Genomic DNA, 13,355 nt, shown 5'->3' on the forward strand with positions numbered 1-13,355 from the left:
AGAAAGAGCAAGTAGGGCATTTCTTTACAATCTCCTTAGCTTGTTGCCATGTGATTGAAAACTCACACACACACACATGCATGTACACACATATATTAAAGGGCAAAATAAGGTGCCTGACATAACAATGGCATATAGGGATCTCTGGGTTCAACTGTTAGGAATTTTGATGCCAAGGACTCCTAACCCTGCAGGGTGATGGCGCACGCCTTTAATCCTGGTACTCAGGAGGCAGAGGTAGGCAGATCTCTGTGAGTTCAAGGCCAGCCTGGTCTACAAAGCAAGTTCCAAGACAGGTTCCAAAGCTACACAGAAAATTCCTTCTCAAACAACAACAACAACAACAACAACAACAAAAAAGACTATTTAGGGGCTGAAGACATGGTTCAGTGTTTAAGCAATGGAAGCTCTTCCAGAGGACCTGAATTCAATTCTCAGCACCCACATGGCAGTTCACAATCTGATGCCTTCTTCTGGTCTGCAGGCACACATGCAGACAAAATCTAAACATTTAAAAATTAAAAAATATTTAAATTACATTTACTTATTTAGTGTGTTAATGTTCATGTGCCACAGTGTGTGTGTGAAGGTCAGAATAACTTGCAGGAGTCACCTCTTTCTGTTCACCTTGTGGATGCCAGGGATCAAACTCAAGTTGTCAGGTTTAGTGTCAAGCATCCTTACCCAATCAGATATCTTGATGTCCCTGGATATTTGTTTTTTACACACACACACACACACACACACACACACACACACACACACACACATACACACACACGGTGTGTTAGTTGGAGGTTGAGACAGGGTTTCTCTGTGTGGCCCTGGCTGTCCTGGAACTTGTTCTAAAGACCAGAATGGCTTTGAACTCAGAGATTCTCCTGCCTCTGCCTCTGAGTGCTAGGATCAAAGGCGCACACCATACCAGCTTTGTTTTTTTAAGTGTAAATTTGTTTTTTATTTATCTTTGGAATGGTTGGGACTCTGGAGAAAGTAGGCAGGACTTACTGGCCCAAAAAGGAAAATATTTTCCCCAACAGGAAAAAAATCTCTGTTTAGAGGATTTGTCAGTGCGACCAGGCTCTGTTCTTGCAGTTGCCTAGTAACCGGATCCCCATCGTCCCAGCCAGGCCTCTCAGGGGTTCTCAAACATAGTCAAGGATTATAAACTAAATGAGAAAGTGAGATTTCCATAACTGTGTACAAAATTATTGACAAATTAATGTTAAGGAAGTTGGTTTCTGTCTTTCATTAACTTGTTGGTTGCAGAATGCTCTTCTTCAGATGGGGCTGCACATGCTGGCAGTGAACAGCATGCTGATCTGAGAGGCCCAGAGATACATCTTACGCTGTCATGGCTGCTTCAAGTACATGACTGAGGGTCTGGACCAGGGTCTTTCTGTTCCTGTCCCTGCTGATGGCTCCTCAGAAGAGAACCCTTCCCTTCCATCTCGGTGTTCCCTGTGGTCTACCTGCTGTCTCCACCACACTGAAATCCCTGGCACAGGTTACCAGTGACCTGTCTTTCCAATCACATCTCCAAGGAGCCTAGAGTTCAGGATGTGGGTTCTGGGACAGAGATCACTTGTGCTCCAATGACATACGCTGGACTGTGTAGAAGGAGAGAGGTCTGGGATTTGCTCCCAAGTGTCATAGGTAGAGATGAAACACAGTGGCTGTGAGCTGAGAGTCAAACTGGATGATGGAATCATGGGGATTCATTGTTTGTCATGACTGTTTTATGTCTGAACCCAGAGTGCACAGGTTCACATCTAGATGCCTTCTCTCTGTGATCTGCAGGTATTAACAGTTAGTTGCCTTCTTAGTTCTTTAAAAATGTCTTTAAGTAGAAAGATTTGTTGTAAGGAACTAGGAGCATAAGTCATGGGGATTTTGCAAGGTTTTTGCAACATAGGAGATGTTCCCTCTGATGGACAGTCAGCTGACTGACCACTCCCTGTAGCACAGCTAATCAAAATCCAGAAACAGATATTGGGGTTCAAGCTGAAGATCAGAAAATCAAAGCAACCAAGCTACTAGAGAGCTCTTACCTCTACTAGGGCTCAGACAAAGGGGTGAGCCTGTCCTCCATGTGACTGAAGACTGCAATGCTCTCCACCAAACCTCAGAGTGCACTGAGCTCCTGTCTCCTCCTGCTTTATAATCCTTTCTCTGCCCAGCCATATCACTCCTGTCTCCACCTCCCTAGTGTTGGGATTAAGGGCATGTGACTCCCGAGTGCAGGGATCACCTTTCTGTGAGTTCTATTTCTCTTTTTAGACAGAGTCAATTTCATGTAGCTCAGGGCAGCCTTGAGTCCTGGAATTAAAGGTGTATGCCACCACTTCTTGGCCTCTACTGGCTTAGCTCTGCAATCTGATCTTCAGGTAAGTTTTTTTTTTATTAAAATATAAATAAAATATCACTACATTTCTCCTTTTGTCTAATATAAAAAGAAGGTTATAACTAATATAAAAAGATATACAAGAGCCGGGCAATGGTGGCGCACGCCTTTAATCCCAGCACTCGGGAGGCAGAGGCAGGTGGATCTCTGTGAGTTCAAGACCAGCCTGGTCTACAGAGCTAGTGCCAGGACAGGCTCCAAAGCCACAGAGAAACCCTGTCTCGAAAAACAAAAAAAAAAAAAGATATACAATAAATACAGTAACTATATACAATATATACGGCCAATGTATATCAACAATGCCTCGTCCATTTGCATTTGACAAATTCAGAGAAAATACTCCATTATTTATCCTACCTTGGTGAGTCAAAAGTCTTGTGTGTATAATTCCTATCATAACTTGCATTACCATCTAAAACTATCTTTTGATATCTCTCAACCTTATACACTTTGCACTTCTTTAGTGAATTTCTTTTCTGAGTCTTGTAAACAAGGAAAACTATAGCTATTTAGTCTTCAACTTCCTCAGAGACCTGAGAAAGAAATAATATTAACTGAATAAGCAGGAAGTGCAAGCAAGCAACTTCTAAAAAATGTGAGAAATAACAGAAACAGTTATCTGCCTAGACAGTCACCAAAAGTTCCTCTGCAATGTTGGGGCATCCATTTTCAGCTTAAAGGTCTAGAATATTTGACAGACTTTTCTTATGAAGCAGGATATTTAAAGAACTGTCCTGCATTGTCTTGATAAGATTTGGCAATCACTCTCTTTTGTGTCCTGCTTGTCCTATTAGGACAGCATACTGCCAGCAGTTGAGACAATGGCATTTTCTTGCCCAGTGGCTTACTTTTGATTGAAAGAAAGTAAACTTCATGTGGAGTTTCTTCATTGTCCATCATCTTCTCTGAAGTAGATTGGTTCTGCTTTTAAAAAGCAAATACTAGTTTTAAGTATTTAACATTTGGTTGGAATTTTGTATATTGTATACAAATTTTGAATATTGATACACATTTAAGATCAGTCTTGTTAAAGCAAATTGCACTTACATTTCTAATCTGTTCAAGGTATTTTACCTATTCAAGTCCATTTAACAATGTAATGCAAATTTCTAGTTTGTGAAAGTTATTATTACCAACTGTTGAGGAAAAAAGAAAATGCAGATTAGTAACTAATCACCTGTTAGAATTAAACTTGTAGTCATATTTGCTATGTTTTCAAGGTCAAACAGAATTATTTTAAATAGACATGTTGTCTTCAAGCACTTCAGAGATGTACAGAATATGACATTTAAGATGTTTTAATAACATGTCATAGAGATATTCAAATTTAGAAGAGGAACTTAAAGGAGAACCAATTTCAGCATTGTATTATATAGGATTAGTGAGCCTAAGGTTTTCAAACAACTAACCTTAATATATCCAGTAACCTTACAGCTACTGCCAAATGACAGATGCTCTGAAAGAGATCATTGGACTTGGGTGCAAATGTTAGATTTAGGGAGATTTGAAGAAGTGATCATCACATATGGCATGCACTCACCTTTTGTGAAGTAGATGTTAAAGTCATGGTCAGTTTGTAATAGATTATCTCTAAAGGCTGGATAGACTTGGTTAAAGCTGTTTAGAGCCTGGTCCACAATTACAATGGAATATGTGGTTCAGAGAAGAGGCTAAGACTATTGAACAATGAAGTAAAGGTAAAGGTGTGGAAATCTCCCAAGATCAACTTCTTAGAGAAGGGGATTATGCTACTATAGAAAGACAATCTGAGCCGGGTGGTGGTGGCGCCCGCCTTTAATCCCAGCACTTGGGAGGCAGAGGCAGGCGGATCTCTGTGAGTTTGAGACCAGTCTGGTCTATAGAGCTAGTTCCAGGGCAGGCTCCAAAGCCACAGAGAAACCCCGTCTCGAAAATCCAAAAAAAAAAAAAAAAAGAAAGACAATCTGTATATGATGACTGCACCCCAGGTTTATGCCATGCAGCAACTTTGAATGCTTGGAACAGAATTGGAGAAGTAAAAAAGAAAATTGAGTCATTTACTAAAGTTATACAGGGCCCAAAGGAAACCTTCACAGATTTCTTACAAAGATTGACTTCACGGGTAAATAGAAGGATACCACATTCAGAAACTAGACAAATAATAATTGAATCTCTGGCTTTTGAAAATGCTAATTTTAAACACAAAAGGATAATTAAGTCTTTAAAGGCAAGGCCAGCACCCTCAAAGGAATGGATCCAAGATACTGTCTACATTGAATCTCATGACCATGATGTTGCTTGGATAAAAGTGGTGTTTTCCAAAGGTTTAGGATAAATTGAAATGTTAAGTGTTATAATTATGGCAAACAAGGTCAGTTTAAAGGGGATCGTAAGCAGGGAATTCCTAGAAACAATGTTTTGTCTAAGAATAATCCATTCAGAACACCCTTCCCTTCTGGATTTTGCAGAAGTTGTGGCAAAGGCAGGCATTGAACTAATGAATGCAGGTCAACAGGTGATATTTAAGGTAACCCTGTGCCATTGAGAAACTCCTTGAGGTGCCATTCGCAGGCTCCTAAGCCAAATTTAGTAAAATCATTTATTGTCATTGTAGAGGAAACTCCTTCCCAGAATAATTAAAGCTTTACAATTATTATAAGAAATCATATTACTCTGAATAATAGAACATTTATAAAAAAAGAGAGCAAAATGTTCAGGAGAAACCATAAAGCAAGTATTTTGGCAAACTATAAGTGAACAAAGACCAAAATTAAAAATATGATTAAATGACATTGTCATTGAAGGTCCAGTAGACACAAGTGAGATGTAACAGTAATCTCACCAAAATCTTGGCATCCAAATTTGGCCTCTTCAGAAGGTAAATATTCAGCTTTTAGGAGTAGAACTTTATCTCAGGTAAAAGAGAGCATGAGATGGGTTGAATGTACAGGATCAGAAGGACAAAGAGGAATATTAAAACCATATGTGGCCAATATAGCAATGAATTTGTGAAGACAAGATTTGTTACAGCAATGAAATACCCAGATTAGCATTCCCCTAGTCTTAGAAACAAACCATAAACTAATGTATGTTTCTGAAAAAAATATTGTTATAAAGAACAGGTATGGATCATTCAGGTTGTACAAGAACAAGGCACAATAGTTGCTGATTTTCCAAAGGCACCAACAGCCCTACCTTTAAAATGATTTACAGACAAACCTGTATGGGTTGCATGATGGCTTTTAACAGCAGAGAAACTGCAGGCTTTAGAGCACCTGGTACAGAAGGAACTAAATTCTCAGTGAATTTAAGAATTAACCAGCGCTTGGAATTCTCTTGTATTTGTTATTGAAAAAAAATGTGGAAAATGGAGAATGGTAACAGATCTAAGAACTGTTAATAAGGTGATTCAGCCAATGGGCTCTCTACAATCTGGAATTCCTTTGCCTTCCCTCTTGCCTAAAGAATGGCCCCTTATAGTTATTGATTTAAAAGACTGTTTCTTCACTATAATTTTACAAGAAAAAGACAGAGGAAAAAGTTTGCCTTCACACTGCCTACTTATAATAATTCTCAGCCTGCTAAGAGATATCAAGGGGAGATTCTCCCACAGGGAATGTTAAATAGCTCCAACCTGTGCCAATATCTTGTATGGCAGCCATTGGAAATGAATGATACATAAGCAATATCCTAAATCTATAGTTTACCAGTACATGGATGACATTTTGCTATCTGATTCAAATGTAGATGTTTTAGAAAAAAATGTTTGAAGAAGTAAAGAATATTTTGCTTTGTTGGGGATTACAAATTTCTCCTGAAAAAAAATACAGCAGAGATTCTATTAATTATTTAGGCTATAAAATAGGTTTACAGAAAACAGAGGGGATCAATACAGACCATTGATGATTTCAAAGATTGTTAGGAGACATCTCCCATCTATACAGTATTGTGATAAAGCCTGATGCACTGATTAATTTAAACAAAACCTTGGGTTGTGACAAGGACTTAAATAGTTCCAGGGAACTTTCAGCTGAATCTGAAAGAGAATTGGCTTCGGTAGAGATAAATTACAGAAGGCACAGGTGGATCGTGTTGATCCAGAGCCTAGCTGCGTTCTGGTCATATTAGCCTCCAAGCATTCCCTTACAGAAGTTTTAATGCAGAGGGAAGATATTGTTTAGAATGGATCATTTTACCACATAAACTGAGTAAAAAATTAAAAACGTGTGTGGAAAAGGTCTCAGTTAATTCTAAAAGGAAAATTGAGACTTCATCAATTAGCAGGATTACACAGAACAGAAATTGTATTACCTTTTAATAATGATGAAATTGACAAATTATGGGAAGAAAGAGAACCCTGACAAAAAGCTTGTGGTATTTTTTTGGGAGAGATTGACAACTATTCTAAAAACAAGAGAATTCAACTTATAAAGAGAACTAACTGGATCCTTCCTTGCAGTGTACAGGACACACCAATTAACTGGAGTCCCTACATTCTATACTGATGCAAATAAATCAGGAAAGATAGGTTATAATTTGGAAAATTTAAGTAAAGTGAATCAAATCCCTTTTGATTCTGTCCAAAAGTCAGAATTATACCCTATTCTCACATCTGATCCCATATGGGTCTGCCAGGGCCTCTAGCACAAGGTAATGCAGAAAGCCATCAATTATTGATTGGAAATGTGCTGAAGACCTTGGAATTTTATTTAAAAAAATATGTCAATAGCAAAGGTTTAAAAAAGAAACTTTTGCATCATGTGGTAACAAGCCAAGAAAATTATAATGGGGCTCCGGGTCCCCTTGACCCTGCCCTGGGCTCCCACCATGGCAGTCCCTCTGGATCTGCCGCCCTGGCCTGCCTCAGCCCCACATGGAGCAGCCTCGGCATGTGAAGGTCAGTGCTTGTGATTCTCAATGGAGAGTGAGAACCAGCCCCCCCCCTGTTGACCACTGATTCTCAAAAGTCGGAGGCTGCCCCTTCCTGTTCAAAATGCCCCAGACAAAACATCAGAGGAAGAAGCAAAGAGACCCCCTGCCCAGCAGGAGCCTACTCAAGCACAGGCCTCCCAGGAGGTGGCAGAGTCCAGTTCCTAAAAGTTTCCAGCTGGAATCAAGATTATCAAGCACCCACTGTGCCCAACACACAAGTGGTGGCCATCCCCAACAATGCCGGCATCCAGCATCATCACAGCACTAACTGCCAAAGGGAAAGAAAGCGGCAGCAGTGGACCCAACAGGTTTATCCTCATCAGCTCTGGGGGGACCTCATCTCACCCTCCTGGTCCCTAGTCTCAAGCCCAAACCAGCAATGATTTTAAGGGGACAGAAGCGATCACTGAGATGCTGGGACCAAAGCCAGCAGCTAAGGGTGTGCCTGTTCCCAAGCCACATGAGGCCCTTCTAAGGCGAAGACAGGAAAGTATGCTAGTGGCCAAGCAGCAGGCTGCATGCTTGGGAAGATGGGTTCTGACAGGCTGGGACCCCACAGCATCAAGCAGGAGATGGAAGAGAAGGAGAGTTGTCACCTGGAGCAGAATCAGGTTAAGGTTGAGGAGCCCTTGGGAGCATCCACATCTTGGCAGAACTCTTTCTGAGAGGCCACCCTACTCTTACATGACCATGCTACAATTTGCCATCAACAATACCACTTGTTTTAGGGAAAATGGTTTTTGCTGACCTTAAATTTGCCCATATAACCAAGGATGACTTTGAACTCCTGATCTTCCAACCACTATCTTATACCTAGGTTTTGGGTGTGTACCACCATGGCCAGCCAAGAATGGTTTTTAGTAGCAAAGAGTGTAGCCCAGGATATGAACCCAGCACCACAGAGTGCATTCAAGGCTACCGCATCCCCATTCATGAAACCCACATAATGCTCTTTTTCATTCTGCTTTTGTTTGGCCTAGAACCCTTCTGGCCATTTCAGAGCATCTAATGCATACTTCTGTGTGACTGACGGCAGCTTCATGAAGCTCTCTGTCCGTTTGTCTTTAACTGAGAGTGTGGAGTTAAGATGCACTTTCAGGTTTTCATCTGTCAGTTGAGGTAAGCTGGATGTGGCAAACACATCTTGTTGGCACACAGTGGGCAAGACAGTTGTCTGCCAGGATGAGGATGTGAGGGACACTTCAGTGGACAGCACTGGAGCTGTGTGAGCAGGGTCCCTGTCCTGACAGCATTTTCTCTTACTGCAGTATTCGATGTCTGCTCCCAAAGGACAACCCCCATCTGACCGAGAGGATCAGCACTTCCCCCAGGCGACTCTCCCACAAGGCCAGGCAGGAGACCAACGTGTTTGCCCCAACTACATAGCTGGAATGTCTCCATTTGCGGAAAATGACATCTCCAGCCTCTCAGCGACCCTGCAGGTCTGGAACAGCTCTTTAGGAGCTGGGCAGAGATGCTTACACCCCAATACTTCCAGAAAGAAGTTTGTAAAGAAAAGTTGATGTTGCAAGCCCTGCAGGCAAAGCAGATTGCAGATGGATGCTGAGGAGGCCTGGTGTACCATCCCCAGTATCTGCTGCAAACATGCAACACAGAAGCAGTCCTGGCTTCTCTGGACTGGCTGAGACTTTGTGCTGTGTGGAGTTGCAGTGTAATGTAACTGCCCTGTCTGTGAGCATCCAGAGCCCGGATTCAGACTCGGCCATGGGAAGGGAGCTTGAAGCAGAAAGAAGGGTGCCCTGGAGCAAACACCGAGCCTTAAGTTCAAAGGAAGAAATATCCAGATGGTAATCTTTTTTCTAACAAATTTGATAACCAGCTCAGGTGCATTTAAATTCTTGTATCTTTGGTGGACATGGATGCTAACATGACATATGCCTGAGAACCAACTATATAGTTTATTTTTGTCAGAAATGAAAAGCATTCTACAATAAAATTAATTTTTTTAACTTTTCCCAAAATAAGAGAGTCCAGTCTTCCAGGAAACCCAGTCTAGTAAATCTCCATTGCAGTCTTTTATTTGGGTCCACGTTTGACTAACATTTGGTGTCTTTTTACATACAGCTGTAAAGTATGCATCTTCCAGGGAAAGGGTGGTCATTTACATAACTACAGTGTATTAATCAAATTCAAGAAAATTCCTTCTACTGAATATTTACTCGGTCAAGGATGGTTCATTTACATCAGTTGCTTATTGTTTTTACAGCTGCCTAGTACTCCATCATGAAAGTTACCAAAGCTGGGCGGTGGTGGCGCATGCCTTTAATCCCAGCACTCGGGAGGCAGAGGCAGGCGGATCTCTGTGAGTTCGAGACCAGCCTGGTCTACAGAGCTAGTTCCAGGACAGGCTCCAAAGCCACAGAGAAACCCTGTCTCGAAAATCAAAAAAAAGAAAAAAAAAAAAAGAAAGTTACCAAGTAGTTCAGGGCATGGAGGAAATGATATCAATGTTGGGCTTCAGGTGACTTGACCAGATTGTCATTGTTAGTATCCAGACACACCCTGGAGCAGGCCATGGCCTGCACCCTGCATCACACCTGCCTGCATAGCAGACAGTACCCTGTCCCTGTAAGACACAAGCTCTGCCCACCCCTTCTCTCCTCCTTCCTGCAATTCTCTCTCCCTCTCTCTCTCCTCTGTCTCTCCCATTCTCTCCACCCTTTCCATCCCCTTTATCCTTGTCTACGTGGTGGATTCTGTCACCGCTGTGGTCCTCACCCGCCATGGGACCTCCCAAGGTCCCAACTCACACTGCATAATAAGAACGAGATGTTAGCTCAGTCTGTACGTGGGTCTAAACAGTGTTTGCACTTGCGGGAATGCACTTGTGAGAATAAGATGAATGCTGAGCCCGTAGGGGCCGGCTGAGGGGCTGATACCCACCAGGAGCCTAGCATGCTGGAGGAAGCAGAGGCTAGAACCCGGGCACATCACACCCTGCTTCCCCATTTCACCTCATTCCTCTGAGATACAGAAAAATAAGGCAGCATTGTATTAATAACTTCACCTTGTCTTACCATTCATTGTATTTACGTTTAATAGTCAGGGCAGTGTTGGCTCACCCCTTTACTTCCAGCACTGGGGAGGCAGAGGCAGATGGATCTCTCTAAGTTCAAGGCCAGCCCAACACACAGAACAAGTTCCAGGACAGCCAGGGCTACACAGGGAAATCCTGTCTTAAAAAAAAAAAAAAGAAGAAGGAAAAGGGGAGCTGGAAGACAGCTCAGCAGGTTAGAGCACAGGCTAGGTCACTCAGGAGGCAGAGGCAGCCAGGGCTATATAGAGAAATCCTATCTCAAAAACAGCACTGGTTGCTCATTCAGAGGATTCCTAGCACCAGCACTGGGCTCACAACAATCTACCTATAGGGCCCAGTCATGGTAAGTTCAGCAGAGTTTACCATAAGGCAATACTTGGTTCTAAGAAAGACCATCCAGAAAGGGACCATCGAGAAAATACCTAACACTCCAAAGTCCAGCACTCACTCATCCCCTGTGTATGTGGATGGAAGGTGTACTCCAAGGCCAAAGTATTTCATGGCTGGTATAAGTGTTGAAACCTCTGTCATCAGTTGTGGCTTGAATCTGAAATGCTAGTTTTGAATGTTTGCTTCCTTGCTGGTGGTGCTGTTTTGGGGAACCTGTGGAGCCTGTAGGAAATAGAGCCTCACTGGTAGAAGCAATCAAAGGCAAGGGCTTTGGGGGTTACACCTGCCGAGGGCTCCTGCCCTGAACTCTGGGGTCTCCACCAGGTGTGTCTCAATTCATCACCTGAGCTGCCTTACCATGCTCTCTGTGCACTGATGGATGGGACCCTCAGGAACCATGAACCACAATAAGTCTTCCCTGAAGTCAATTCACTCAGGCTTTGTGGTCACAGCAACATCAGAAAACTAACAGACCCTGCCAGCACTCTTCCCTGACTCCAACAAGCCATGCTAACTGAACAGGGGACTCTGCACTGAATGTAGCCAAGCCCTGACATTTCCTTCACATACTATACATTCTTGCTCTTGGCTGGTGAGATCTAGTAGAAGCCAGAGGACAAGGGAGCTTGCTTATGGGCCTGGAGCATGGCAGAGAAGGGAAGAGGTTGGGTTTGGCATGTCAAATGAAAGGAAGCCAACCCAACCCAGCAAAGCCAAGAGTATTAGAAGTAATCCCTCACCTCCAATATTCCAACTCTGGACAGCTTCCGTTACTGGCTAACTGCTTTAGAACTATTCTTATGGGAAGCAATGAACTGGAGATCAGGTGTTTGGGACAGAATTCCGCCTACATTTATATTACACAGTGTTGTTTATTTTTATTCGCACCTGTATAAATATCAGTGGTTTACATTTTACTTGCTAGTGTCTTCTGAAATTGATGGAGACACCACCATCCTCATTCTTGTTTTATCCAGGGAGAATACAGTATGTTACAATGTTTTAATATGCCCTCATCTGCGTGTGGCCACTGAACCAACCTGATGTGGACTTGACCCAATTATTTCAGCCATCTTCACATTGGATTCTCATCACCGTGTCATCATTGAACTGAATGATCACAGACACCGGTAAGAGGACTTTACCTCTGTGGGATGGGCTCGGCTTTGCATAGCTGCTCACCTTGCATAGAAATGTCGGCCTCAAAATCAGCTGAAAATCACGGGAAGGGTGCTGCTGACCCACTCAAATTCATTCCATTTGAATTTTTGGTTGCACTGTCATGGGCTTTTTTAAACAGTGCAATACGATGTGACAGGTGTCCTGAAATCAGGGCCATGTGTCTCTGGAAGAGCAAATGGGTGACAATCTCTAGATCTGAAGTTTACAGGAACACTGAGTCAACCGCGCTGCTGTGAGGTGAGAGCCATATCTGTGCCTCATGCGTTGAGAGAGAGAGAGAGAGAGAGAGAGAGAAAGAGAGAGAGAGAGAGAGAGAGAGAGGGAGGGAGGGAGAAAATTTTGACCTTGACAGTGACTCTTGTGAAATAATAGGTAATACCCAAGAAAGCTTGACGGCCTAGGTTCTTTCCAATAATAATTAATCTTTAATATTTCTAATAATGAGCTTTTGTTATATTATTACATATTGCATTATTTATATATTATATTTATTCAGGATTTAAAGAATTTTTAGCTTTGGGAAGAGACTGTAGTTTTCGTAGCCAGGTTATTTTAAGGTTGGGAAATTTAATTTTTTTTAGTCTGTGTGTGTGTGTGTGTGTGTGCGTATATACCATTTTTTTTTTTTTCTGAGACAAGGTTTCTCTGTAGCTTTGGAGCCTTTCTGGAACTCGCTCTGTAGACCAGGCTGGTTTTGAACTCACAGAGATCCGCTTGTCTCTGCCTTTCGAGTGCTGGAATTAAAGGCGTGTACAACCACTGCAGACATGTATACCAAGTCTTAAAGACTTGTTTAGGGGCTGGGTAGCTAGCTGGGTGGGTAATGGGCTCGCTGTGCAAATGCAAGGACCTGAGTTCAGGTCCCTGAACACACATAAAGATGAATGTGGTAGCATTGGCCTAATCCTAGGGTTCTTATAGTCAGGCGAGAGAACAGGCAGTGGAATCTCCAGAAGCTTGGGGACCAGGTAGCCTGGCATTCAGGATGCACAGAACAAGAAGCCCTTCCTCACACAGGTGGGAAGTAGGACTGGAGAGAAGGACAGTAGTTAAGAGTATGTACTGCTCTTGCAGAGGACCAAGTTCTGTTCCCAGCCTTCATGTCATGCAGGTTGATGTTCTGTCTCCAGATCCACGGCATCCAATGTCCTCTTGTGGTCTGCTTGTACTCACAATCACACACACACACACACACACATGTGCACATACTAAAATTAATTTTTTGAAAGCTGCATGGCAAAGATTGTCATTGAAGCTATATTCTGACCTACACATGCCTGACTCACACTCAGATACAGGGGTACAGTCACACATAGACCTGCACATGCATGTACCCACACCCATATACAGGGGTACAGTCACACACAGCCCTGCACATGCATGCACCCACACTCGGATACAGGGGTACAG

This window comes from Microtus ochrogaster, unplaced genomic scaffold, assembly GCF_000317375.1.
Source record: "Microtus ochrogaster isolate Prairie Vole_2 unplaced genomic scaffold, MicOch1.0 UNK90, whole genome shotgun sequence".
Classification (NCBI taxonomy): Eukaryota; Metazoa; Chordata; class Mammalia; order Rodentia; family Cricetidae; genus Microtus; species Microtus ochrogaster.